Source organism: Triticum dicoccoides, chromosome 1B (assembly GCF_002162155.2).
Source record: "Triticum dicoccoides isolate Atlit2015 ecotype Zavitan chromosome 1B, WEW_v2.0, whole genome shotgun sequence".
NCBI lineage: Eukaryota > Viridiplantae > Streptophyta > Magnoliopsida > Poales > Poaceae > Triticum > Triticum dicoccoides.
Window position 1 is genome coordinate 680,596,718 of NC_041381.1, and position 24,841 is coordinate 680,621,558.

The 24,841-nt window shown below is 44.2% G+C and overlaps 1 pseudogene; it reads left to right on the forward strand.

The window, feature by feature from the left end:
* Positions 1 to 3,801: 3,801 nt before the first annotated feature.
* LOC119350912 lies at positions 3,802 to 6,038 on the forward strand (annotated as a pseudogene).
* The last annotated feature ends 18,803 nt before the right edge of the window (positions 6,039 to 24,841 follow it).

The window sequence follows — 24,841 nt, forward strand, 5'->3', positions numbered from 1 at the left end:
CCTTGGGTTTCTTCACTAGAGCAGCAACTGATTTGCCGTTTCATGAAGTATCCATTCTTGCCCTTGCCCTTCTTGAAACTAATGGTTTTACTAACCATCAACAATTGATGCTCCTTCTTGATTTCTACTTTAGCGGTGTCAAACATCGTGAATAGCTCAAGGATCATCATATTTATCCCTGATATGTTATAGTTCATCACCAAGCTCTAGTAGCTTGGTGGCAATGACTTTGGAGAAACATCACTATCTCATCTGGAAGATTAATTCCCACTCGATTCAAGTGATTGTTGTACCCAGACAATCTGAGTACAAGCTCAACGATTGAGCTTTTCTCCCTTAGTTTGTAGGCTAAGAAATTCGTCAGAGGTCTCATACCTCTTGACGTGGGCACTAGCTTGAAATCCCAATTTCAGCCCTTGGAACATCTCATATGTTCCGCGACGTTTAAAACGTCTTCAGCGCCACAATTCTAAACCGTTTAACATTATTGAACTATCATGTAGTCATCAAAACATGTATGTTAGATGTTCACAACATCCACGGACGACGTTCGAGGTTCAGCACACCGAGCGGTGCATTAAGGACATAAGCCTTCTGCGCAGCAATGAGGACAATCCTCAGTTTACGGACCCAGTTCGCATAATTGCTACTATCAACTTTCAACTATATTTTCTCTAGGAACATATCTAAACAGTAGAACTAAAGCGTATGCAATGAAATAATTTTTGAAGACCTTTTGACTATATTCATGATAATTAAGTTCATCTAATCAAATTATTTAATGAACTCCCACTCAGATAGACATCCCTCTAGTCATCTAAGTAACACATGATCCGAGTTAACTAGGTCGCATCCGATCATCACGTGAGACGGACTAGTCATCATCGGTGAATATCTTCATGTTGATCGTATCTACTATACGACTCATGCTCGACCTTTCGGTCTCTTGTGTTCCGAGGCCATGTCTGTACATGCTAGGCTCATCAAGTCAACCTAAGTGTTTCACGTGTGTAAATCTGGCTTACACCCATTGTATGTGAACGTTAGAATCTATCACACCCGATCATCACGTGGTGCTTCGAAGCAACGATCTTTCACAACGGTGCACAGTTAGGGGGAACAATTTCTTGAAATTATTATGAGGGATCATCTTATTTACTACCGTCGTTCTAAGCAAATAAGATGCATAAACATGATAAACATCACATGCAATCAAATAGTGACATGATATGGCCAATATCATTTTTCTCCTTTTGATCTCCATCTTCGGGGTTCCATGATCATCATCGTCACCGGCATGACACCATGATCTCCATCATCGTGTCTCCATGAAGTTGTCTCACCAACTGATTACTTCTACTACTATAGCTAACGGTTTAGCAATGAAGTAAAGTAATTACATGGCGTTATTCAGTGACACGCAGGTCATACAATAATTAAAGACAACTCCTATGGCTCCTGCCAGTTGTCATACTCATCGACATGCAAGTCGTGATTCATATTACAAGAATATGATCAATCTCATACATCACATATATTTCATTCATCACATCCTTCTTGGCCATATCACATCACACGGCATATGCTGCAACAACAAGTTAGACGTCCTCTAATTGTTGTTGCAAGTTTTTACGTGGCTGCTATAGGTTTCTAGCAAGAACGTTTCTTACCTACGCCAAAACCACAACGTGATATGCCAATTGCTATTTACCCTTCATAAGGACCCTTTTCATCAAATCCGATCCGACTAAAGTGGGAGAGACTGGCACCCGCTAGCCACCTTATGCAACAAGTGCATGTCAGTCGGTGGAACCTGTCTCACGTAAGTGTATGTGTAAGGTCGGTCCTGGCCGCTTCATCCCACAATACTGTCAAAACAAGATAGGACTAGTAACAGTAAGCATATTGAACAAAACCAACACCCACAACTACTTGTGTTCTACTCGTGCATAGAATCTACGCAATAGACCTAGCTCATGATGCCACTGTTGGGGAACGTAGCAGAAATTCAAAATTTTCTATGCATCACCAAGATCAATCTATGGGGTTACTAGCAACGAGAGAGAGGGGAGTGCATCTTCATACCCTTGAAGATCGTGATGCGGAAGCGTTACAAGAACACGGTTGGTGGAGTTGTTCACGAAGCGATTCAGATCGCGGCCGAATCCGATCTAAGCACCAAAGAACGGTGCCTCCGCGTTCAACACGCGTACAGCTCGGGGACGTCTCCTCCTTCTTGATCCAGCAAGGGGAGAGGAGAAGTTGAGGGAGAACTCCGACAACATGACGGCATGGTGGTGATGGAGTTCGTGGTTCTCCGGCAGGCCTTCGCCAAGCACTACGGAGGAGGATGAGGTGTTGGAGGAGGGAGAGGGCTGCGCCAGGGGAAGGGTGCGGCTGCCCTATCTCTCCCTCACTATATATAGGGGGAAGGGAGGAGGGGGAGGTGCCCTAGGGTTCCCTAGGGGAGGGGCGGCGGCCACAGGGGAAACCCTAGATGGGTTTGGGCGCCCCACCCCCTAGGAAACTTGCCCCCCAAGCTGGGAGGGGCGTCTGCCCTAGGGGTGGCGCCCCCACCTCTCCTAGTTACGTGAGATGGGGTGGGAGGGGTGCTCAGCCCCTTAGTGGGCTGATGTGCCCTCTCCCCTTGGCCCATAAGGCCCCCCAACGCTTGCCGGGGCCTCCGAAACCCCTTTCGCACACGTTGGTCATCACCTGGTACCCCCGGAACAATTCCTGACTCCAATACCCTTCGTCCAATATACCGATCTTCACCTTCGGACCATTCCGGAGCTCCTCGTCATGTCCGAGATCTCATCCGGGACTCCGAACAACCTTCGGTAACCACATACTATTTCCCATAACAACTCTAGCGTCACCGAACCTTAAGTGTGTAGACCCTACGGGTTCGGGAACCATGCAGACATGACCGAGACGTTCTCCGGTCAATAACCAACAGCGGGATCTGGATACCCATGTTGGCTCCCATATGTTCCACGATGATCTCATCGGATGAACCACGAGGTCAAGGATTCAAGCAATCCCGTATGCAATTCCATTTGTCAATCGGTATGTTACTTGCCCGAGATTCGATCGTCGGTATCCCAATACCTCGTTCAATCTCGTTACCGGCAAGTCACTTTACTTGTTCCGTAATGCATGATCCCGTGACTAACTACTTAGTCACGTTGAGCTCATTATGATGATGCATTACCGAGTGGGCCCAGAGATACCTCTCCGTCATACGGAGTGACAAATCCCAGTCTCGATTCGTGCCAACCCAACAGACACTTTCGGAGATACCTGTAGTGCACCTTTATAACCACCCAGTTATGTTGTGACGTTTGGTACACCCAAAGTACACCTACGGTATCAGGGAGTTACACAATCTCATGGTCTAAGGAAATGATACTTGACATTAGAAAAACTTTAGCAAACGAACTACACGATCTTGTGCTATGCTTAGGATTGGGTCTTGTCCATCACATCATTCTCCTAATGATGTGATCCCGTTATCAATGACATCCAATGTCCATGGTCAGGAAACCATGACCATCTGTTGATCAATGAGCTAGTCAACTAGAGGCTCACTAGGGACATGTTGTGGTCTATGTATTCACACATGTATTGCGGTTTCCGGTCAATACAATTATAGCATGAATAATAGACAATTATCATGAACAAGGAAATACAATAATAACCATTTTATTATTGCCTCTAGGGCATATTTCCAACGCATCTATGGGCGGTTGAGGCCGCCGCCGGCCACGCCGAGGAAGCACAAGCACAGGCACTCCTTCGATGGATGTCCACGCTCCTCAACTCCTCATCTTTGTCCTCGTGGTCGCTTGCCGCACCGACATGTTCCTGGTATGGTGTAACATGTGATGACCATTGCCGGGCTACCCAGCTCAGGCTTGCAGAGTGCAACCTCAATGGCACGCTTGACGCCTTGTACTCTGTTGCGCTCTCGAGCCTCACCGTACTCCAACTCTACGGCAACAACCTCATCAATACTATTACCAGTGAACATCTCCCTATTTCTCAACCTCGTCACTCTGAACTTGGGCGGGAACAACTTTGTTGGTCCCATACCCTACCAGTTCAGTAAACTCAAGCACTTGACGGAACTTGATCTGTCTAGCAACAGGCTATCTGGGCCAATACCATGGTCGCTCTCGATGCTCTAAACACTAGAGTTCCTGAAACTTAGACAGAACAATCTTAGCGGTGGAATCCCAGAGGAGCTCGTGGCGCTGCATAGTTTGGAAGTGCTTGACCTGAACAACAACTCACTTTGTGGACCGATCCCAACATCACTCTTGGCAGTTTTCGATGCTAGCATGACTCGACATAAGTGGAAGTCATTTAAGTTCAACCATCCCTTTTGAGCTAGGCAACCTTACTAGCCTCTTATACATAGACCTGTCCTGGAACGAGCTCTCTGGAGGTTTGCCCAAAGCCTTTTCCAGGTTATAGTACTTGAAAACGTTTGCGATGGAAATAACAATCTTAATGGCAACATTCCACAAGAATTCTTCACAAACTGGACCGTCCTCGACAGTTTCAATATAGCAAACAACTCTTTCACCGGAAGCATCCCACCAGAGATTGTCAGGTGGGAGAATTTGTCTGGGATGTACCTCTCTGGCAACATCTTCACTGACATGATCCCCACTGAGCTAGTAAGCATGCAATACTTGGAAATATTGGACCTATCCAATAACCATCTTAATGGTGTGATACCATCAGAGTTTGGCAACTTCTCATCATATTTAAAAATACTGGACCTTAGCTCCAACCAGTTGGAGGGCAAGATTTCTATTATTATCCACAAGGCTTCTATCATCAGCTTGTCAGGAAACAGATTTACAGGCATCATTGACTGGAATTTCTGTCAGCTAAGTAATATGTTCTTCTTGGATCTATCAGACGATCTATTGTCTGGGAGTTATCCCTAATTGTTTTTGGAGCTTGCCAAATCTTGCTTACCTGGATTTGTCAAGCAATGCTATTGAAGGAGAAGTTCCAATCTCAATACACAATGTTGCTCCACTGGATTCATTACATCTATCTAACAACCACTTCACAGGATACTTTCCATCTGTTGTATGGAACTTCAGAAACCTAATCACTCTAGATCTTGGTGGTAACACCTTTTCCGGTGTAATTCCTACATGGATCGGGGCAAGAAATCCATTCCTAAGGGTTCTCCAACTACGATCAAATATGTTTCATGGAAGTATTCCTCATGAGGTTACTCAACTCATTGGTCTCCAAATACTTGACCTAGCTGAAAACAATCTTACAGGCGGCATACCAGTTAGTTTTGCCAACTTTACTCACAAGACATGGCCAGAAGAGATCCCACCATGGGAAGATATGAGCTATACATCCTACTCAATTGATGGCCAACTTGACATAATCTTGAAGGGGCGAGATTATACCTTCGGTAGAACAATTAGGCCTATGACTGGCATTGATCTATCAAGCAACTCTCTTTTCGGTGAGATCCCCGCAGAACTACTTAATCTTCAAGATATTCAGTTCCTCAACTTTTCCAGAAATAACTTATACAGTGGTATCCCAAACAACATTGGCAATATGACAAATATGGAGTCCCTTGATTTCTCTTGGAATAAGCTCTTAGGTTCCATTCCATCAAGCATATCACACTTGATGTACTTGAGCTCACTTAATCTCTCCAACAACCTTCTTTCAGGAGAGATACCTGATGGCAATCAACTTCAAACACTCAATGACCCATCAATTTATAGCAACAACCAAGGACTCTGTGGCCACGCTCTGAGCATTGCATGTACCAATGGTTCGAGTGGTACAACAACACCATACGGGGTAAAGGACACCACCATGAACTTGATGTCGTCTGGCTGTACTACTCGGTGGTCGCTGGAATTGTCTTTGGTTTCTGGCTACGGTTTGGAACATTAGTTTTCTGGAAGCATTGGAGGCTCGCTTTCTTCCATTACATTGACGTCCTGCAGAAGAAAGTTACGAGTAAGATGAAGCACATATGATGGAACCCTGTCTGGAGTTTGGGAAAGTTATCAAGCAGTTGAAATTATTTGCAATGGACATGCTTGTATTATTACTGACGCCCTCCTTTGGTATCACCAATAAAGTGCAATTATCAAATCCTTTGTGCACAGGGTTGGCTTATAGTACTAGATCTAGTGATGAAGGCAGTTTCACACGTACTAGTATTGTGATGAGCAGAAGTTTTATTCTCTGAATTTATGTGTTACTAGTATTATGATGAGCAGAAGATTAAATCGACACTTGTGAACGTAAAAGGCGCTTGATTGTTACTAGTATATGTCTGTTTTTAGGTTTAGTTGGTACATGTTGGTTCTCTCCCGCTCAATCTCGTTGTATACTGAGACCATCTATAGACTACAGTTTGATATATTTGCGTCTTTGCTGTAATAAAAAAAACTTGGTTGTGTATTCTGTCTAAAAGTATGTAGTATAAAGTTTATTTTTTTGCATCCTATTGATTACAACCTCTCAGCAAGTCATTAATAATATCACTTGAATTGAGGCTGAATAGAGTAATATCTGCAGCCTTGTTTCTGTTTGTTTAGTCGAGAATGTATGGTTCTTTCACGGAATTCATTTCTTTCACACAATTGAAATTCGATATCCTTCATAGTTGCATTTACTGATACTTCATTTTTTCTCATAGAAGGAAGTAAGGAATGTTTAAATTGCATTTTCCTGTGCACATCTAGGTGGCGTTAGAAAGGAATACTCTGTTTTGAATGGGTTTTGGGCCTCATTCTGTCTCAAATTGCTATACTTATCGATGCCATGGAGTTTTGTACGGGGAAATAGTATTTCAAGATTCCTGAGAAAATGTAAAACTAATAGTTTGGAGGAAAAAGCAGGCAATCTTAACTCAGAATGACTTCGATCTGGTTTCTGCAAGTCAGTCTATATGTATCTCTGAATTTTCCATACTTTGGATATTTTTAGGATTCCATGGACCTGTAGATGCTTTAGTTTAATTGTAGAAGAACATAAATTCCTTCTGTTTAATTGCAGAGGTATAGCATCTCATCCTGTTAGTTGCAGAACTATAGCAACAACTCGTAATGTAGCAGAGCCTCGTTGTTGATTTGTTTGCCCGATTCTTCCATTCACTGTCTAGCTCTAGTCTATTAACCAACAACTGGAGGTCAGTACAGTAAGCTATCCAGCAGGCCGATGACCTGATATATGGTTTCTTGACCAAACTTGCTGAGTAGTGATGTAATGTAGTAGAAGAGGAAAGCAAGACGTGGCAAGTTGAGAGAGGAGGGATGTGCCTGCCGAAGGACTCTGTTTCAATGGTGCAGGGGCAGAGTTGGACGATTGCCTGCGGTGCTCCGGTGATTTGGTTGTGATTCAAGCACAAGTGCTCTTGTTGATTTCTACACACTCCGTAACTAGCGATTAGTTGAATGTTCAAGCTCACTCCGTAACGTCGAGCAGAGCGGACTGCTTTCCAGAAATGTTCATAGGAAAAATGTCAGATCAGTGGGCAAGAGTAGCATGTTCAGTCCCAGTGCAGGGCCGTGCTGCCCGTTGTGTGCCTCCATTAGAGGCATTGGGATTATTCCAACTCTTAGGCTTTTGTCCTAAGTTGGTTTAATGCCAAGGGTAGCCTGGCTGATATCCGTAGTTGTAGCTGGGGTCGTATTGAGATGCAGTAGCAAATGCCTCCTGGGCTGCGGCATGTTGGCGAGCCGTCTCCGCTCTCCCCTCCTGTTCAGCTGCTTCCTCCCTGGTAACAACATATCTTCCTTTTGCCTGGTAATCAAAAAGGAAAGGAGCAGGAAGTGTAACATGGACAGCGCTATGTCTGTCAAAGATTAGTCGATACTGGAGGAATTGTTCATTCCTCTTAAGAAAATGATGTTGGACCATAGCGTCATAATCTAAATAAGCAGGAGGTAACATCATATCCCCCTCTCGTGGGGATATACCAAGATAATTTGCCACACAGGTCGCATAAATTCCTCCAAATAAATCTCCAGCTCTACCATTTTTATGCAACCTACGTGTAACTATTGCCCCCAAGTTATAATCTTTATAACCTAACACATCACTCTTGAGGACACAAAGATCAGAAACACACATATGACATGCTTCATCTTTACCGTTAATGTATCTACCAATGAAGAGAGCAAAATAATGTATAGGAGGAAAATGAATGCTCCCTATGGTAGCTTGTGCTATGTCCCTGGATTCTCCCACAGTAATACTAGCAAGGAAATCTCTAAATTCAGATTTATGGGGATCATTAATATTACCCCACTGCGGAAGTTTGCAAGCAGTTGTAAAATCTTCTAAGTCCATGGTGTAAGATGTATCATAAATACCAAATAGGACACTAGGAGCGTACATTTATATTTAAACCTCCGCACAAAGGAATCAGTCAATTGATAGTACCGGGGACACTTATCTTGTAAGAAGTCCTCCAGCTCAGCATTACGCACATACGCATCAAATTCCTCCTTAAAGCCTGCTTCGACCATAAAATCATCGGATGGCCACTCACAAGCTCGTACATCTGCGTCCCTCGGTAATTCAACATCTTGCTCATGCATAGCAATCCTGGGCCCTTTCTTTACCGAGGAACCACCTTGGTACATTCTCCTAGACATAATTCTTTTTCTGAAAAATTTCTAAAATTTAGTAACTTCAAAATAAAAATGAATAAAACTTAACAAGAATGGTAGCAACTACTCCTACAAGTGCCTAGAGCCTATATCATGCATTAGAAATGCTTGGGACCTCATAAATTTAACATGCGAGTTCAAGAACATGGTCACCTATGCAGCAAAAATTTGCAATGAATAAAGCACTAGAACAAAAACAAATTGGACCAATGGAAGAGTCACATACCAAGCTACAATCTCCCAAAGCAGTTTTGTGAATGGAGCTTTGAGCAAGGAGATCGAAAATCGCAACAAAATGAGCTAGAACTCGTGCTTGAGCTGGATGGGGATTATTTTTTGGGTAGAAGATGAAGTGTGTGGGTGCTGGCATAAGTGGAGGTGGGCCACCAGGGGCCCATGAGACAAGGGGGGCGCCCCCAGGTGGGGTGGGCGCGCCCTTCACTCTCGTGGCCTGGTGCTTGCCCCTCATGCAGTCATTTCAGTGCCTAAAATCCTCAAATATTCCATAAAAAATCATACTAAATTTGCAGGGCATTTGTAGCACTTTTATTTTCGGGATATTTTTCATTGCACGGATAATTCAGAAAACAGACAGATAATAGTATTTTTGATTTATTTAATTTAAATAACATAAAGTAAAAAGAGGGTACAGAAGATTGTGCCTTCTAGTTTCATCCATCTCATGATCATCAAAATGAATCCACTAACAAGGTTGATCAAGTCTTGTTAACAAACTCATTCCGAATAACACGGAACCGGAGAAATTTCGAATAACACTAGGTTACCTCAACGGGGATATGAACATCTCCAATAATAAGAATATCATACTTTTCTTGACAGTAGGAAGAGGAAATTCAAAACCTCCAATAATAATAGTTGGAACTTTTCCAATAGAATTGATGCTATGAACTTGAGATTGTTTCCTCGGAAAGTGTACCATATGCTCATTACCATTAATATGAAAAGTGACATTGCCTTTGTTGCAATCAATAACAGCCCATGCAGTACTCAAAAAGGGTCTACCAAGGATAATCGACATACTATCGTCCTCGGGAATATCAAGAATAACAATGTCCGTTAAGATAGTGACATTTGCAACTACAACAGGCACATCCTCACAAATACCGACAGCTATAGCAGTTGATTTATCAGCCATTTGCAAAGATATTTCAGCAGGTGTCAACTTATTCAATTCAAGTCTACGATATAAAGAGAGAGGCATAACACTAACACCGGCTCCAAGATCACATAAAGCAGTTTTAACATAGTTTCTTTTAATGGAGCATGGTATGGTTGGTACCCCTGGATCTCCAAGTTTCTTTGGTATTCTACCCTTAAAAGTCTAATTAGCAAGCATGGTGGAAATTTCAGCTTCCGGTATCTTTCTTTTATTTGTAATGTTATCCTTCATATACTTAGCATAAGGGTTTACTTTAAGCATATCAGTTAAGCGCATACGTAAGAAGATAGGTCTAATCATTTCAGCAAAGCGCTCAAAATCCTCATCATCCTTTGTCTTGGATGGTTTAGGAGGAAAGGGCATGGGTTTTTGAACCCATGGTTCTCTTTCTTTACCGTGCTTCCTAGCAACAAAATCTCTCTTATCATAACGTTGATTCTTTGATTGTGGGTTATCAAGATCAACAGCAGGTTCAATTTCTACTTCATTATTTTTGCTAGGTTGAGCATCAACATGAACATTATCATTAACATTATCACTAGGTCCATGTTCATCACCTGATTGTGTTTCAGCATCAGAAATAGAAATATCATTGGGATTCTCAGGTGTATCTACAGTAGGTTCACTAGAAGCATGCAAAGTCCTATCATTTTTCTTTTTCTTCTGTTTGGAAGAACTAGGTGCCTCTAAATTATTTCTCTGAGAATCTTGCTCGATTCTCTTAGGGTGGCCTTCAGGATACAAAGGTTCCTGAGTCATTCTACCAGTTCTAGTAGCCACTCTAACAGCAAAGTCATTCTTATTATTTAATTCATCAAGCAAATCATTTTGAGCTTTAAGTGCTTGCTCAGCTTGAGTAGCAACCATAGACGCATATTTGCTAATGAGTTTAAGTTCACCTTTAACTCTAGCCATATTATCACTCATGCGTCCTATCTCGAAAGCATAATTCTTTAACTCTCTACCAATATAAGCATTAAAGCTTTCTTGTCTAGCCATAAAGTCATCAAATTCATCTAAGCATGGGCTATGAAATTTAGTAGAGGGGATTTCAACTTTATCATATCTATAGAGAGAATTTACCTTTACTACCTGTGACGGGTTATCAAGACAATGTGGTTCTTCAACAAGCGGTATATTAAGACCATGTATTTCTTCAATAGGTGGTAAATTCTTAACATCTTCAGCTTTAATACCTTTTTCTTTTATTGATTTCTTTGCCTCTTGCATATCTTCAGGACTGAGGAATAAAACACCTCTCTTCTTCGGAGTGGGTTTAGGAATAGGCTCAGGAGTTGGCTCAATTGGTTCAGGAATTGCCTTAGGAATTGGCTCACGAAGAGTCCAATTATTTTCATTAGTCAACATATTATTCAATAGTAATTCAGCTTTGTCGACTGTTCTTTTCCTGAAAACACAACCAGCACAACTATCCAAGTAGTCCTTGGAAGCATCGGTTAGTCCATTATAAAAGATATCAAGTATTTCATTTTTCTTGAGAGGATGATCAGGCAAAGCATTTAATAATCGGAGAATCCTCCCCCAAGCTTGTGGGAGACTCTCATCTTTGATGTGCACAAAATTATTTATTTCCCGCAAGGCAGCTTGTTTCTTATGGGCAGGGAAATATTTAGGAGAGAAGTAATAAAACATATCCTGGGGACTACACACACAACCAGGAGCAAGCGAATTATACCAAGTCTTAGCATCACCCTTTAATGATAACGGAAATATCTTAAGGATATAAAAGTAGCGAGATTTATCATCATGAGTAAACAGGGTGGCTATATCATTCAACTTGGTAAGATGTGCCACAACAGTTTCAGATTCAAGGCCATAAAAAGGATCAGATTCTACCAAAGTAATAATTTCAGGATCAACAGAGAATTCATAATCCTTATCAGTAACACAGATAGGTGAAGTAGCAAAAGAAGGGTCAGGTTTCATTCTAGCATTAAGAGACTGCTGCTTCCATTTAGCTAATAATTTCTTAAGAACATATCTATCACTGCAAGCAAAGATAGCTCTAGCAGCTTCTTCATTCATAACATAACCCTCAGGAACAACGGGCAATTCATAATCATTTGGAGAACCTTCATCATCACTATCATCAATAATAGCATCTTCAATAATTTCGTTCTCTCTAGCCCTAGCAAGTTGTTCATCAAGAAATTCACCTAATGGTAAAGTAGTATCACGCACAGAAGTAGTTTCATCATGAGTATAATGCAAAGCAGAAGTGGCATCATCAATAACATGCGACATATCAGAATTCATAGCAGTAGCAGGTTTAGGTGTCGCAAACTTACTCATAACAGAAGAAGAATCTAGTGTAGAGCTAGATGGCTGTTCCTTACCTCCCCTCGTAGTTGAGGGATAGATCTTGGTTTTATTGTCTTTCAAGTTCTTCATAGTGATCAACAGATATAAATCCCAAGTGACTTAGAGAATAGAGCTATGCTCCCCGGCAGCGGCGCCAAAAATTAGTCTTGATAACCCACAAGTGTAGGGGATCGCAACAGCTTTCGAGGGTAAAGTATTCAACACAAATTTATTGATTCGACACTAGGGGAGCCAAAGAATATTCTTGAGTATTAGCAGTTGAGTTGTCAATTCAACCACACCTGGATAACTTAGTATCTGCAGCAAAGTATTTAGTAGCAAAGTAATATAATAATAAAGGTAATGGCAGCAAAAGTAATGTTTTTGGGTTTTGTAGTGATTGTAACAATAGCAACGGGAAAGTAAATAAGCGAAGCACAAGATGTGAAAAGCTCATAGGCAATGGATCAGTGATGGATAATTATTTCGGATGTGATTCCTCATGTAATAGCTATAACATAGGGTGACACAGAACTAGCTCCAATTCATCAATGTAATGTAGGCATGTATTCCGAATATAGTCATACGTGCTTATGGAAAAGAACTTGCATGACATCTTTTGTCCAACCCTCCCGTGGTAGCGGGGTCCTAGTGGAAACTAAGGGATATTAAGGCCTTCTTTTAATAGAGAACCGTACCAAAGCATTAACACATAGTGAATACATGAACTCCTCAAACTACGGTCATCACCGAGAAGTATCCCGATTATTGTCACTTCGGGGTTGTCAGATCATAACACATAATAGGTGACTATAGACTTGCAAGATAGGATCAAGAACACACATATATTCATGAAAACATAATAGGTTCATATCTAAAATCATGGCACTCGGCCCTAGTGACAAGAATTAAGCATAGCAAAGTCATAGAAACATCAATCTCAGAACATAGTGGATACTAGGGATCAAACCCTAACAAAACTAACTTGATTACATGGTAAATCTCATCCAACCCATCACCGTCCAGCAAGCTTACGATGGAATTACTCACACATGGCGGTGAGCATCATGAAATTGGTGATGGAGGATGGTTGATGATGCCGATGGCGACGAATCCCCCTCTACGGAGCCCCGAACGGACTCCAAATCAGCCCTCCCGAGAGAGATTAGGTCTTGGCGGCAGCTCCGTATTGTAAAACGCGATGAAACTTTCTCTCTGGTTTTGTTTCTCCACGAGACGGAATATATGAAGTTGGAGTTGAGGTCGGCGGAGCCTCAGGGGGCCCACGAGACAGGGGGGCGCGCCCCCCAGCCTCGTGGACAGGGTGTGGGCTCCCTGGTCTTGATTCTTTCTCCAATATTTTTTTATATTTTCCAAAAAGTGCCTCCGAGGATTTTCAGGACATTCCGAGAACTTTTGTTTTCTACACATGAAACAACATCATGGGAATTCTACTAAAAACAGCGTTAGTCCGTGTTAGTTTCATTCAAATCATGCAAGTTAGAAATCAAAACAAGGGCAAAAGTGTTTGGAAAAGTAGATACGCTGGAGACGTATCATACACAACCTTAGTTCCTAGATGCTAGGTCATTACACAACCATCATTCCCAAAAGGTCAGCAATGCCACTAATCTCATTTTCATCTTCTTCACTTCTCCAAGATGGCCTGAATCCCCCTGAACTTCTCCTTCAACTTTTCATTCTGAAACTCTAACTGCCACTTCTCTTCAATATGCTTTTCATTTCCCTTAAGCAGATCAGCAACCTGAAGCTTCAACTCTAGCTTCTCTTGGGTGAGCTTCTCCTGACACTTAGTTAGCTCTGCATTCTTCAGCTCCAAATTCATACTAGCTTCAGTAAGCACTTGCTTCTCTTTCATTTTGTTCAACTTCAAGTTCTGAATGACTGTTGCTTGAGCTCTTGTCAGGTTGAGCAGCAGCTCATACTTCTGAGTAAGTTTCTGGGTCTCTGCATCTTTCTTTGCCATCTCAGTTGCCATCTTTGCCTTCATATCATCAATCAGTTCTTTTCTTACCTCCTGCTGATATGTAATGGCAGACTGCAGATGTCTGAAATCCACCACCTTATCTTCCTGGAAGTTCATTAGCTCATGCACATCTTGGACTAGCTTGTCATAGTTGGCCTCCAGCTTGTTCTTCTCTTCTGTCAGATGGTGGATAGTGAAAGAACTTTCAAGAGTGTCATTCACGCTAGCACTTTTGGCATCTTCAACCATTGCCCATAGCTTCAACAATGCATTCTGCATTGTTGGGGGCCACCGGTGATCAACCCATTCAACAAAGCCACAATTGCTACCTTCCTGCAAAAACAAGAACAACACCGAAACAGTTCATGCAGCAAGTAATTACACAAAATCACTGCAGTTGCCAAAAAGAATATCTAAATTTAGCATCAGACCACTACATTTAACAAGAGGAGCAGCCACTTGAGTAGCTGACTGACTAGGTTAGTTACTCTAGTGTTCATATCAAGGAGTGTTCAACCATTTTTAAGCTACTCTACTACCACTATTAACCAAAATTACTATGCCATTGTACTCCAGCAAAATATACTCATGCTTGACCTAAATAAGCTACTCTAGTACCACTATGAACCAAAATGTTGACAGCAAGCAGAGTACTCCAGCAAACAAAGTTCAATATGGCACTGACCAAGTAAGAAAAAAAATCACTATGCCTACAATCCTACAATCCATATCGGCTGTGCACATGCTAAAAACCTCCTGCATGTGTCTGTTCCTTCAAAGGCAACAAGCCTCTCAGATGCCATGCCGTGCTTCTCACATGGAGACATCTCATCCAGCTCAAGCCCCTTGTAATCTAGATCTTCAAGGCTGAAAGGGACCTGCAGAAGCTCGCACAAAAACAATGGCCAAATCAAAACCTAGCGAAATCAACCAAATCAAGAAATCCCAAATCTGAAACCCTAACCCTAAACTCACCGTACTGACCTGGTTGAGACCGTCTGTGGAGGAAGAATGCATGTACGGGAGGCTAGACTGGTCGTCGCTGCTTTCGTCCTCCAAAACCATGGCGTCGGCGGGGCGGTGCGGCGGCCGGCAGTCGGGACGCGGGCGGCGGCGACGGAGGAAACGAGCGAGGAGGAGGAGGAGGGGAGGGGGAATGGTGCGGCGGGGGAGAGCTGATGCGACCGGATCGGGTTGGAGAGCAGCAGCGCACCGGCTCGTCCTAGTCAGCGCGCGGGCACGCATCGATTGGCCAGCGTGGCACCTGACGGGTGGGCCCGAGCTGTCAGATCGAGCGTCAATACATATAAATACACGTTTTAGCCTAATTTGCAGAAACTTGGAGCAATCGTGGTACTGACATGTAAAAATTAGCAATCGTGGTACCAATCTGCATGTGATGCCCCAATTGTGGTACTTCTGTACAATTAACTCTCTCATTTTGTTAGTTGCAGAACTATAGCAACAACTCGTAATGTAACAGCACTCCGTTGTTGATTTGTTTGCATGATTCTTCCCTTCACTGTCTAGCTCTAGTCTATTAACCAACAATTGGAGGTCAGTACAGTAAGCTATCCAGCAGGCCGGTGACCTGATATATGGTTTCTTGACCAAACTTGCTGCCGTTTTAAGAGTAGTGATGTAATGTAGTACAAGAGGAAAGCAAGACGTGGCAAGTTGAGAGAAGAGGGATGTGCCTGCCGGAGGACTCTGTTTCAATGGTGCAGGGGCAGAGTTGGACGATTGCCTGCGGTGCTCCGGTGATTTGATTGTGATTCAACCACAAGTGCTCTTGTTGATTTCTACACACTCCGTAACTAGTGATTAGTTGAATGTTCAAGCTCACTCCGTAACGTCGAGCAGAGCGGACTGCTTTCCAGAAATGTTCATAGGAAAAATGTCAGATCACTGGACAAGAGTAGCATGTTCAGTCCCAGTGCAGGGCCGTGCTGGCCGTTGTGCGCCTCCATTGTTGTGGTGGGATTATTCCAACTGTTACCAACAGCAAGGGACGATGGTGATGTGATCAGAATGGGACGATGTGCCAACCATGGGACCAACCTGACGGCTGAATGCAAATGCCAAGAACCATCTACTCAAGACAGAAATTGCCTCCGGAATTAGAAGCTTTCGGTGCAGGGGCGGAGTTCGACGAATTTCAGCTAGCTGAGATCGTATTCTCTTGATTCTGCTCTCCAATAATACAACACCTATATTTTGGTCGAGATCACATGAATATGCAGCTACAGATCAGCATTAGTGTCTGAATTTTGACGGGGCAACTTACATCAGCTACAGATTCTGCTCCGGCCGTGGGCGGCGGCGTGAGGAGGTCTAGGTGGTGGCCTTCCGGTGTCGTGGCGGCTTCACGGTGGCTTGGCTGATCTGTCCGTGGCAGCGGCCGGCTTCTCCGACGTCGGCTCGTCTACGGTCGGGCCATCTCGACATTCACCTCATCTCCTCGTCGCCCGGGCACTGTTGGAAATATGCCCTAGAGGCAATAATAAAAGCATTATTATTATATTTTCTTGTTCATGATAATTGTCTTTTATTCATGCGATAATTGTATTATCCCGAAACCGTAATACACGTGTGAATACATAGACCACAATACGTCCCTAGTAAGTCTCTAGTTGACAAGCTCGTTGGTCAACAGATAGTCATGGTTTCCTAACTATGGACATTAAATGTCGTTGACAACGGGATCACATCATTAGGAGAATGATGTGATGGACAAGACCCATTCCTAAGCATAGCACATGATCGTGTAGTTTGTTTTGCTAGAGCTTTTCCAATGTCAAGTATCTCTTCCTTAGACCATGAGATCGTGTAACTCCCGGATACCATAGGAGTGCTTTGGGTGTACCAAACGTCACAACGTAACTGGGTGACTATAAAGGTGCACTACAGGTATCTCCGAAAGTGTCTGTTGGGTTGATACGGATCGAGACTGGGAATTGTCACTCCGGATAACGGAGAGGTATCACTGGGCCCACTCGGTAGTGCATCATCATAATGAGCTCAAAGTGACCAAGTGTCTGGTCACGGGATCATGCATTACGGTACGAGTAAAGTGACTTGCCGGTAACGAGACTGAACGAGGTATTGGGATACCGACGATCGAGTCTCGGGCAAGTAACACACCGTCTGACAAAGGGAATAGTATACGGGGTTGCTTGAACCCTCGACATCGTGGTTCATCCGATGAGATCATTGAGGAGTATGTGGGAGCCAACATGGGTATCCAGATCCCGCTGTTGGTTATTGACCAGAGAGCCGTCTCGGTCATGTCTACATGTCTCCCAAACCCGTAGGGTCTACACACTTAAGGTTCGGTGACGCTAGGGTTGTATGAATATGAGTATGCAGCAAACTGAATGTTGTTCGGAGTCCCAGATCCCGGACGTCACGAGGAGTTCCGGAATGGTCCGGAGGTAAAGAAAACTATATAGGAAGTGCTGTTTCGGTCATCGAGAAAGTTTCGGGGTCACCCGGTATTGTACCGGGACCACCGGAAGGGTCCCGGGGGTCCACCGGGTGGGGCCACCTATCCCGGAGGGCCCCGTGGGCTGAAGTGGGAGGGGAACCAGCCCCTAGTGGGCTGGTGCGCCCCCCCTTGCCCCCCCCCCCTGCGCCTAGGGTTGGAAACCCTAGGTGGGGGGGGGGCGCACCACTTGCCTTGGGGGGCACTCCACCCCCCTTGGCCGCCGGCCCCCCTTGGGAGATTGATCTCCCAGGGCCTGCGCCCCCCCTGGGGGCCTATATAAAGGAGGGCAAGGGGGAGGGCAGCCGCACCCTGTGTCTTGGTGCCTCCCTCCCCCTGCTACACCTCGTCCTCCTCCCGCAGCAGCTTGGCGAAGCCCTGCCGGAGTTCTGCTGCATCCACCACCACGCCGTCGTGCTGCTGGATCATCATCAACCTCTCCTTTCCCCTTGCTGGATCAAGACGGAGGAGATGTCATGCTGACCGTACGTGTGTTGAACGCGGAGGTGCCGTCCGTTCAACGCTAGGATCTCCGGTGATAGGATCGACGAGAACGACTACTTCAACCCCGTTCTTTTGAACGCTTCCGCTCGCGATCTACAAAGTCGTATGTGGATGCATCTCCCCTTTCACTCGTTGCTTAGATGAACTCATAGGTGGATCTTGGTGAAACCGTAGGAAATTTTTTACTTTCTGCAACGTTCCCCAACAGTGGCATCATGAGCTAGGTCTATGCGTAGTTCTCTATTGCACGAGTAGAACACAAATTTGTTGTGGGCGTAGATCTTGTCAACTTGCTTGCCTCTACTAGTCTTTTCTTGCTTCAGCGGTATTGTGGGATGAAGCGGCCCGAACCGACCTTACACGTACGCTTACGTGAGACAGGTTCCACCGACTGACATGCACTAGTTGCATAAGGTGGCTAGCGGGTGTCTGTCTCTCCTACTTTAGTTGGAGCGGATTAGATGAAAAGGGTCCTTATGAAGGGTAAATAGAAGTTGACAAAATCACGTTGTAGTTATTCGTAGGTAAGAAAACGTTCTTGCTAGAACCCAATTGCAGCCACGTAAAAGATGCAACAACAATTAGAGGACGTCTAACTTGTTTTTGCAGCAATTGTCATGTGATGTGATATGGCCAGAAGTTGTGATGAATGATGAATGATATATTGTGATGTATGAGATCATGTTCTTGTAATTGGAATCACGACTTGCATGTCGATGAGTATGACAAGCGGCAGGAGCCATAGGAGTTGTCTTTATTTTTGTATGACCTGCGTGTCATTGAAGAACGCCATGTAAATTACTTTACTTTCGCGTTAGCCATAGAAGTAGAAGTAGTCGTTGGCGTGACAACTTCATGAAGACACGATGATGGAGATCATGGTGTCATGCCGGTGACGAAGATGATCATGGAGCCCCGAAGATGGAGATCGAAGGAGCTATATGATATTGGCCATATCATGTCACTACTTTATATAATTGCATGTGATGTTTATTATGTTTATGCATCTTGTTTACTTAGAACGACGGTAGTAAATAAGATGATCCCTTATAACAATTTCAAGAAAGTGTTCCCCCTAACTGTGCGCCGTTGCTAAAGTTCGTAGTTTCGAAGCACCACGTGATGATCGGGTGTGATAGATCCTTACGTTCACATACAACGGGTGTAAGACAGTTTTACACATGCATAAACACTTAGGTTTAACTTGATGAGCCTAGCATGTACAGACATGGCCTCGGAACACAAGAGACCGAAAGGTCGAACATGAGTCGTATGGAAGATACGATCAACATGGAGATGTTCACCGATGATGACTAGTCCGTCTCACGTGATGATCGGACACGGCCTAGTCGACTCGGATCGTGTAACACTGAGATGACTAGAGGGATGTCTAATCTGAGTGGGAGTTCATTAAATAATTTGATTAGATGAACTTAATTATCATGAACTTAGTCTAAAACTTTTTGCAAAATATGTCTTGTAGATCAAATGGCCAACGCTCATGTCAACATGAACTTCCACGCGTTCCTAGAGAAAACCAAGCTGAAAGATGATGAGCAACTATTCGGACTGGGTCTGGAACCTGAGGATCATCCTCATAGCAGCCAAGAAAGATTATGTCCTAGATGCAACGCTAGGTAAAGCACCCATCCCAGAGAACCAAGACGTTATGAACACTTGGCAATCACGTGCTGATGATTACTCCCTCGTTCAGTGCGGCATGCTTTACAGCTTAGAACCGGGGCTCCAAAAGCGTTTTGAGAAGCACGGAGCATATGAGATGTTTGAGGAGCTGAGAATGGTTTTCCAAGCTCATGCCCGGGTCGAGAGATATGAAGTCTCCGACAAGTTCTATAGTTGTAAGATGGAGGAAAACAGTTCTGTCAGTGAGTACATACTCAAAATGTTTGGGTTGCACAACCGCCTGTCCCAGTTGGAGATCAACCTCCCGGAAGAGGCGGTCATTGACAGAATCCTTCAATCGCTCCCACCGAGCTACAAGAGCTTTGTGTTAAACTACAATATGCAGGGGATGGTAAAGACCATTCCTGAAGTATTCTCAATGTTGAAGTCAGCAGATGTTGAAATCAAGAAAGAACATCAAGTGTTGATGGTCAATAAGACCACTAAGTTCAAGAAGGGCAAGGGTAAGAAGAACTTCAAGAAGGACGGCAAAGATGTTGTCGCGCCCGGTAAGCCAGTTTCCGGGAAGAAGTCAAAGAATGGACCCAAGTCTGAGACTGAGTGCTTTTATTGCAAGGGGAAGGGTCACTGGAAGCGGAACTGCCCCAAATACTTAGCGGACAAGAAGGCCGGCAACACTAAAGGTATATTTGATATACATGTAATTGATGTGTACCTTACCAGTACTCATAGTAACTCCTGGGTATTTGATACTGGTGCCGTTGCTCACATTTGTAACTCACAGCAGGAGCTGTGGAATAAGCGGAGACTAGTGAAGGACGAGGTGACGATGCGCGTCGGGAATGGTTCCAAGGTCGATGTGATCGCCGTCGGCACGCTACCTCTACATTTACCCACGGGATTAGTTATGAACCTCAATAATTGTTATTTAGTGCCAAGTTTGAGCATGAACATTGTATCTGGATCTCGTTTGATACGAGATGGCTACTCATTTAAATCCGAGAATAATGGTTGTTCTATTTATATGAGAGATATGTTTTATGGTCATGCCCCGATGGTCAATGGTTTATTCTTAATGAATCTCGAACGTAATGTTACACATATTCGTAACGTGAATACCAAAAGATGTAAAGTTGATAACGATAGTCCCACATACTTGTGACACTGCCGCCTTGGTCACATTGGTGTCAAGCGCATGAAGAAGCTCCATGCTGATGGACTTTTAGAGTCTCTCGATTATGAATCATTTGACACATGAGAACCATGCCTCATGGGCAAAATGACCAAGACTCCATTCTCCGGAACAATGGAGCGAGCAACCAACTTGTTGGAAATCATACATACCGATGTGTGCGGTCCAATGAGCGTTGAGACTCGCGGAGGATATCGTTATGTTCTCACTCTCACTGATGACTTGAGTAGATATGGGTATGTCTACTTAATGAAACACAAGTCTGAGACCTTTGAAAAGTTCAAGGAATTTCAGAATGAAGTAGAGAATCAACGTGACCGAAAGATAAAATTCTTACGATCGGATCGTGGAGGAGAATATTTAAGTCACGAATTTGGTACACACTTAAGAAAATGTGGAATCGTTTCACAACTCACGCCGCCTGGAACACCTCAGCGTAACGGTGTGTCCGAACATCGTAATCGCACTCTATTGGATATGGTGCGATCTATGATGTCTCTTACCGATTTACCGCTATCATTTTGGGGATACGCTCTAGAGACAGCTACATTCACTTTAAATAGGGCACCGTCTAAATCCATTGAGACGACACCGTATGAATTATGGTTTGGGAAGAAACCTAAGCTGTCGTTTCTAAAAGTTTGGGGATGCGATGCTTATGTCAAGAAACTTCAACCTGAAAAGCTCGAACTCAAGTCGGAAAAATGCGTCTTCATAGGATACCCTAAGGAAACCATCGGGTATACCTTCTACTTAAGATCCTAAGGCAAGATCTTTGTTGCCAAGAATGAATCCTTTCTGGAAAAAGAGTTTCTCTCGAAAGGAGTAAGTGGGAGGAAAGTAGAACTCGATGAAGTACTACCTCTTGAACCGGAAAGTAGTGCAGCTCAGGAAAACGTTCCTGTGGTGCCTACACCGATTGGAGAGGAAATTAATGATGATGATCAAGGTACTTCTGATCAAGTTGCTACTGAACTTCGTAGGTCCACAAGGACACGTTCCACACCAGAGTGGTATGGCAACCCTGTCTTGGAAATCATGTTGTTAGACAACGGTGAACCTTCGAACTATGAAGAAGCGATGGCGGGCCCAGATTCCAACAAATGGCTAGAAGCCATGCAATCCGAGATAGAATCCATGTATGAAAACAAAGTATGGACTTTGACTAACTTGCCCGATGATCGGCAAGCGATAGAAAACAAATGGATCTTTAAGAAGAAGACGGACGCGGATGGTAATGTCACCATCTATAAAGCTCAACTTGTCGCTAAGGGTTATCGGCAAGTTCAAGGGATTGACTACAATGAGACTTTCTCTCCTGTAGCGAAGCTTAAGTCCGTCTGAATCATGTTAGCAATTGCCGCATACTATGATTATGAGATATGGCAGATGGACGTCAAAACGGCATTCCTTAACGGGCATCTTAAGGAAGAACTGTATATGATGCAGCCGGAGGGTTTTGTAGATCCCAAGAATGCTAACAAAGTATGCAAGCTCCAGCGATCCATTTATGGGCTGGTGCAAGCATCTCGGAGTTGGAACATTCGCTTTGATGAGATGATCAAAGCGTTTGGGTTTATGCAGACTTATGGAGAAGCCTGCGTTTACAAGAAAGTGAGTGGGAGCTCTGTAGCATTTCTCATATTATATGTAGATGACATACTTTTGATGGGAAATGATATAGAATTCTTGGACAGCATTAAGGCCTACTTGAATAAGTGTTTTTCAATGAAGGACCTTGGAGAAGCTGCTTAAATATTAGGCATCAAGATCTACAGGGATAGATCGAGATGCCTCATAGGTCTTTCACAAAGCACATACCTTGATAAGATTTTGAAGAAGTTCAAAATGGATCAGCCCAAGAAAGGGTTCTTGCCTGTACTGCAAGGTGTGAGATTGAGCTCGGCTCAATGCCCGACCACGGCAAAATATAAAGAAGAGATGAGCGTCATCCCCTATGCCTCAGCCATAGGATCTATTATGTATGCCATGCTGTGTACCAGACCTGATGTAAACCTTGCCGTGAGTTTGGTAGGAAGGTACCAAAGTAAACCCGGCAAGGAACACTGGACAGCGGTCAAGAATATCCTGAAGTACCTGAAAAGGACAAAGGACATGTTTCTCGTCTATGGAGGTGACGAAGAGCTCGTCGTAAAGGGTTACGTCGACGCTAGCTTCGACACAGATCTGGATGACTCTAAGTCACAAATCGGATACGTGTATATGTTGAATGGTGGAGCAGTAAGCTGGTGCAGCTACAAGCAGAGCGTCGTGGCGGGATCTACATGTGAAGTGGAGTACATGGCAGCCTCGGAGGCAGCGCATGAAGCAATTTGGGTGAAGGAGTTCATCACCGACCTAGGAGTCATACCCAATGCGTCGGGGCCGATCAAACTCTTCTGTGACAACACTGGAGCTATTTCCCTTGCCAAGGAGCCCAGGTTTCACAAGAAGACCAGGCACATCAAGCGTCGCTTCAACTCCATCCGTGAAAATGTTCAAGATGGAGACATAGATATTTGCAAAGTACATACGGATCTGAATGTCGCAGATCCGTTGACTAAACCTCTCTCGCGAGCATAACATGATCAACACCGGAACTCTATGGGTGTTCGATTCATCACAATGTAACTAGATTATTGACTCTAGTGCAAGTGGGAGACTGTTGGAAATATGCCCTAGAGGCAATAATAAAAGCATTATTATTATATTTCCTTGTTCATGATAATTGTCTTTTATTCATGCTATAATTGTATTATCCGGAAATCGTAATACACGTGTGAATACATAGACCACAATACGTCCCTAGTAAGCCTCTAGTTGACTAGCTCGTTGGTCAACAGATAGTCATGGTTTCCTGACTATGGACATTAGATGTCGTTGACAACGGGATCACATCATTAGGAGAATGATGTGATGGACTAGACCCATTCCTAAGCATAGCACAAGATTGTGTAGTTCGTTTTGCTAGAGCTTTTCCAATGTCAAGTATCTCTTCCTTAGACCATGAGATCGTGTAACTCCCGGATACCATAGGAGTGCTTTGGGTGTACCAAACGTCACAACGTAACTGGGTGACTATAAAGGTGCACTATAGGTATCTCCGAAAGTGTCTGTTGGGTTGACACGGATCGAGACTGGGATTTGCCACTCCGGATAACGGAGAGGTATCACTGGGCCCACTCGATAGTGCATCATCATAATGAGCTCAAAGTGACCAAGTGTCTGGTCACGGGATCATGCATTACGGTACGAGTAAAGTGACTTGCCGGTAACGAGACTAAACGAGGTATTGGGATACCGACGATCGAGTCTCGGGCAAGTAACACACCGTCTGACAAAGGGAATAGTATACGGGGTTGCTTGAACCCTCGACATCGTGGTTCATCCGATGAGATCATCGAGGAGTATGTGGGAGCCAACATGGGTATCCAGATCCCGCTGTTGGTTATTGACCGGAGAGCCGTCTCGGTCATGTCTACATGTCTCCCAAACCCGTAGGGTCTACACACTTAAGGTTCGGTGACGCTAGGGTTGAGTATGCAGCAAACCGAATGTTGTTCGGAGTCCCGGATGAGATCCCGGACGTCACGAGGAGTTCCGGGATGGTCCGGAGGTAAAGAAATAGGAAGTGCTCTTTCGGCCATCGGGAAAGTTTCGGGGTCACATGTACCGGGACCACCGGAAGGGTCCCGGGGGTCCACCGAGTGGGGCCACCTATCCCGGAGGGCGCCGTGGGCTGAAGTGCGAGGGGAACCAGCCCCTAGTGGGCTGGTGCGCCCCCCTTGGGCCCCCCTGCGCCTAGGGTTGGAAACCCTAGGTGAGGGGCGCACCACTTGCCTTG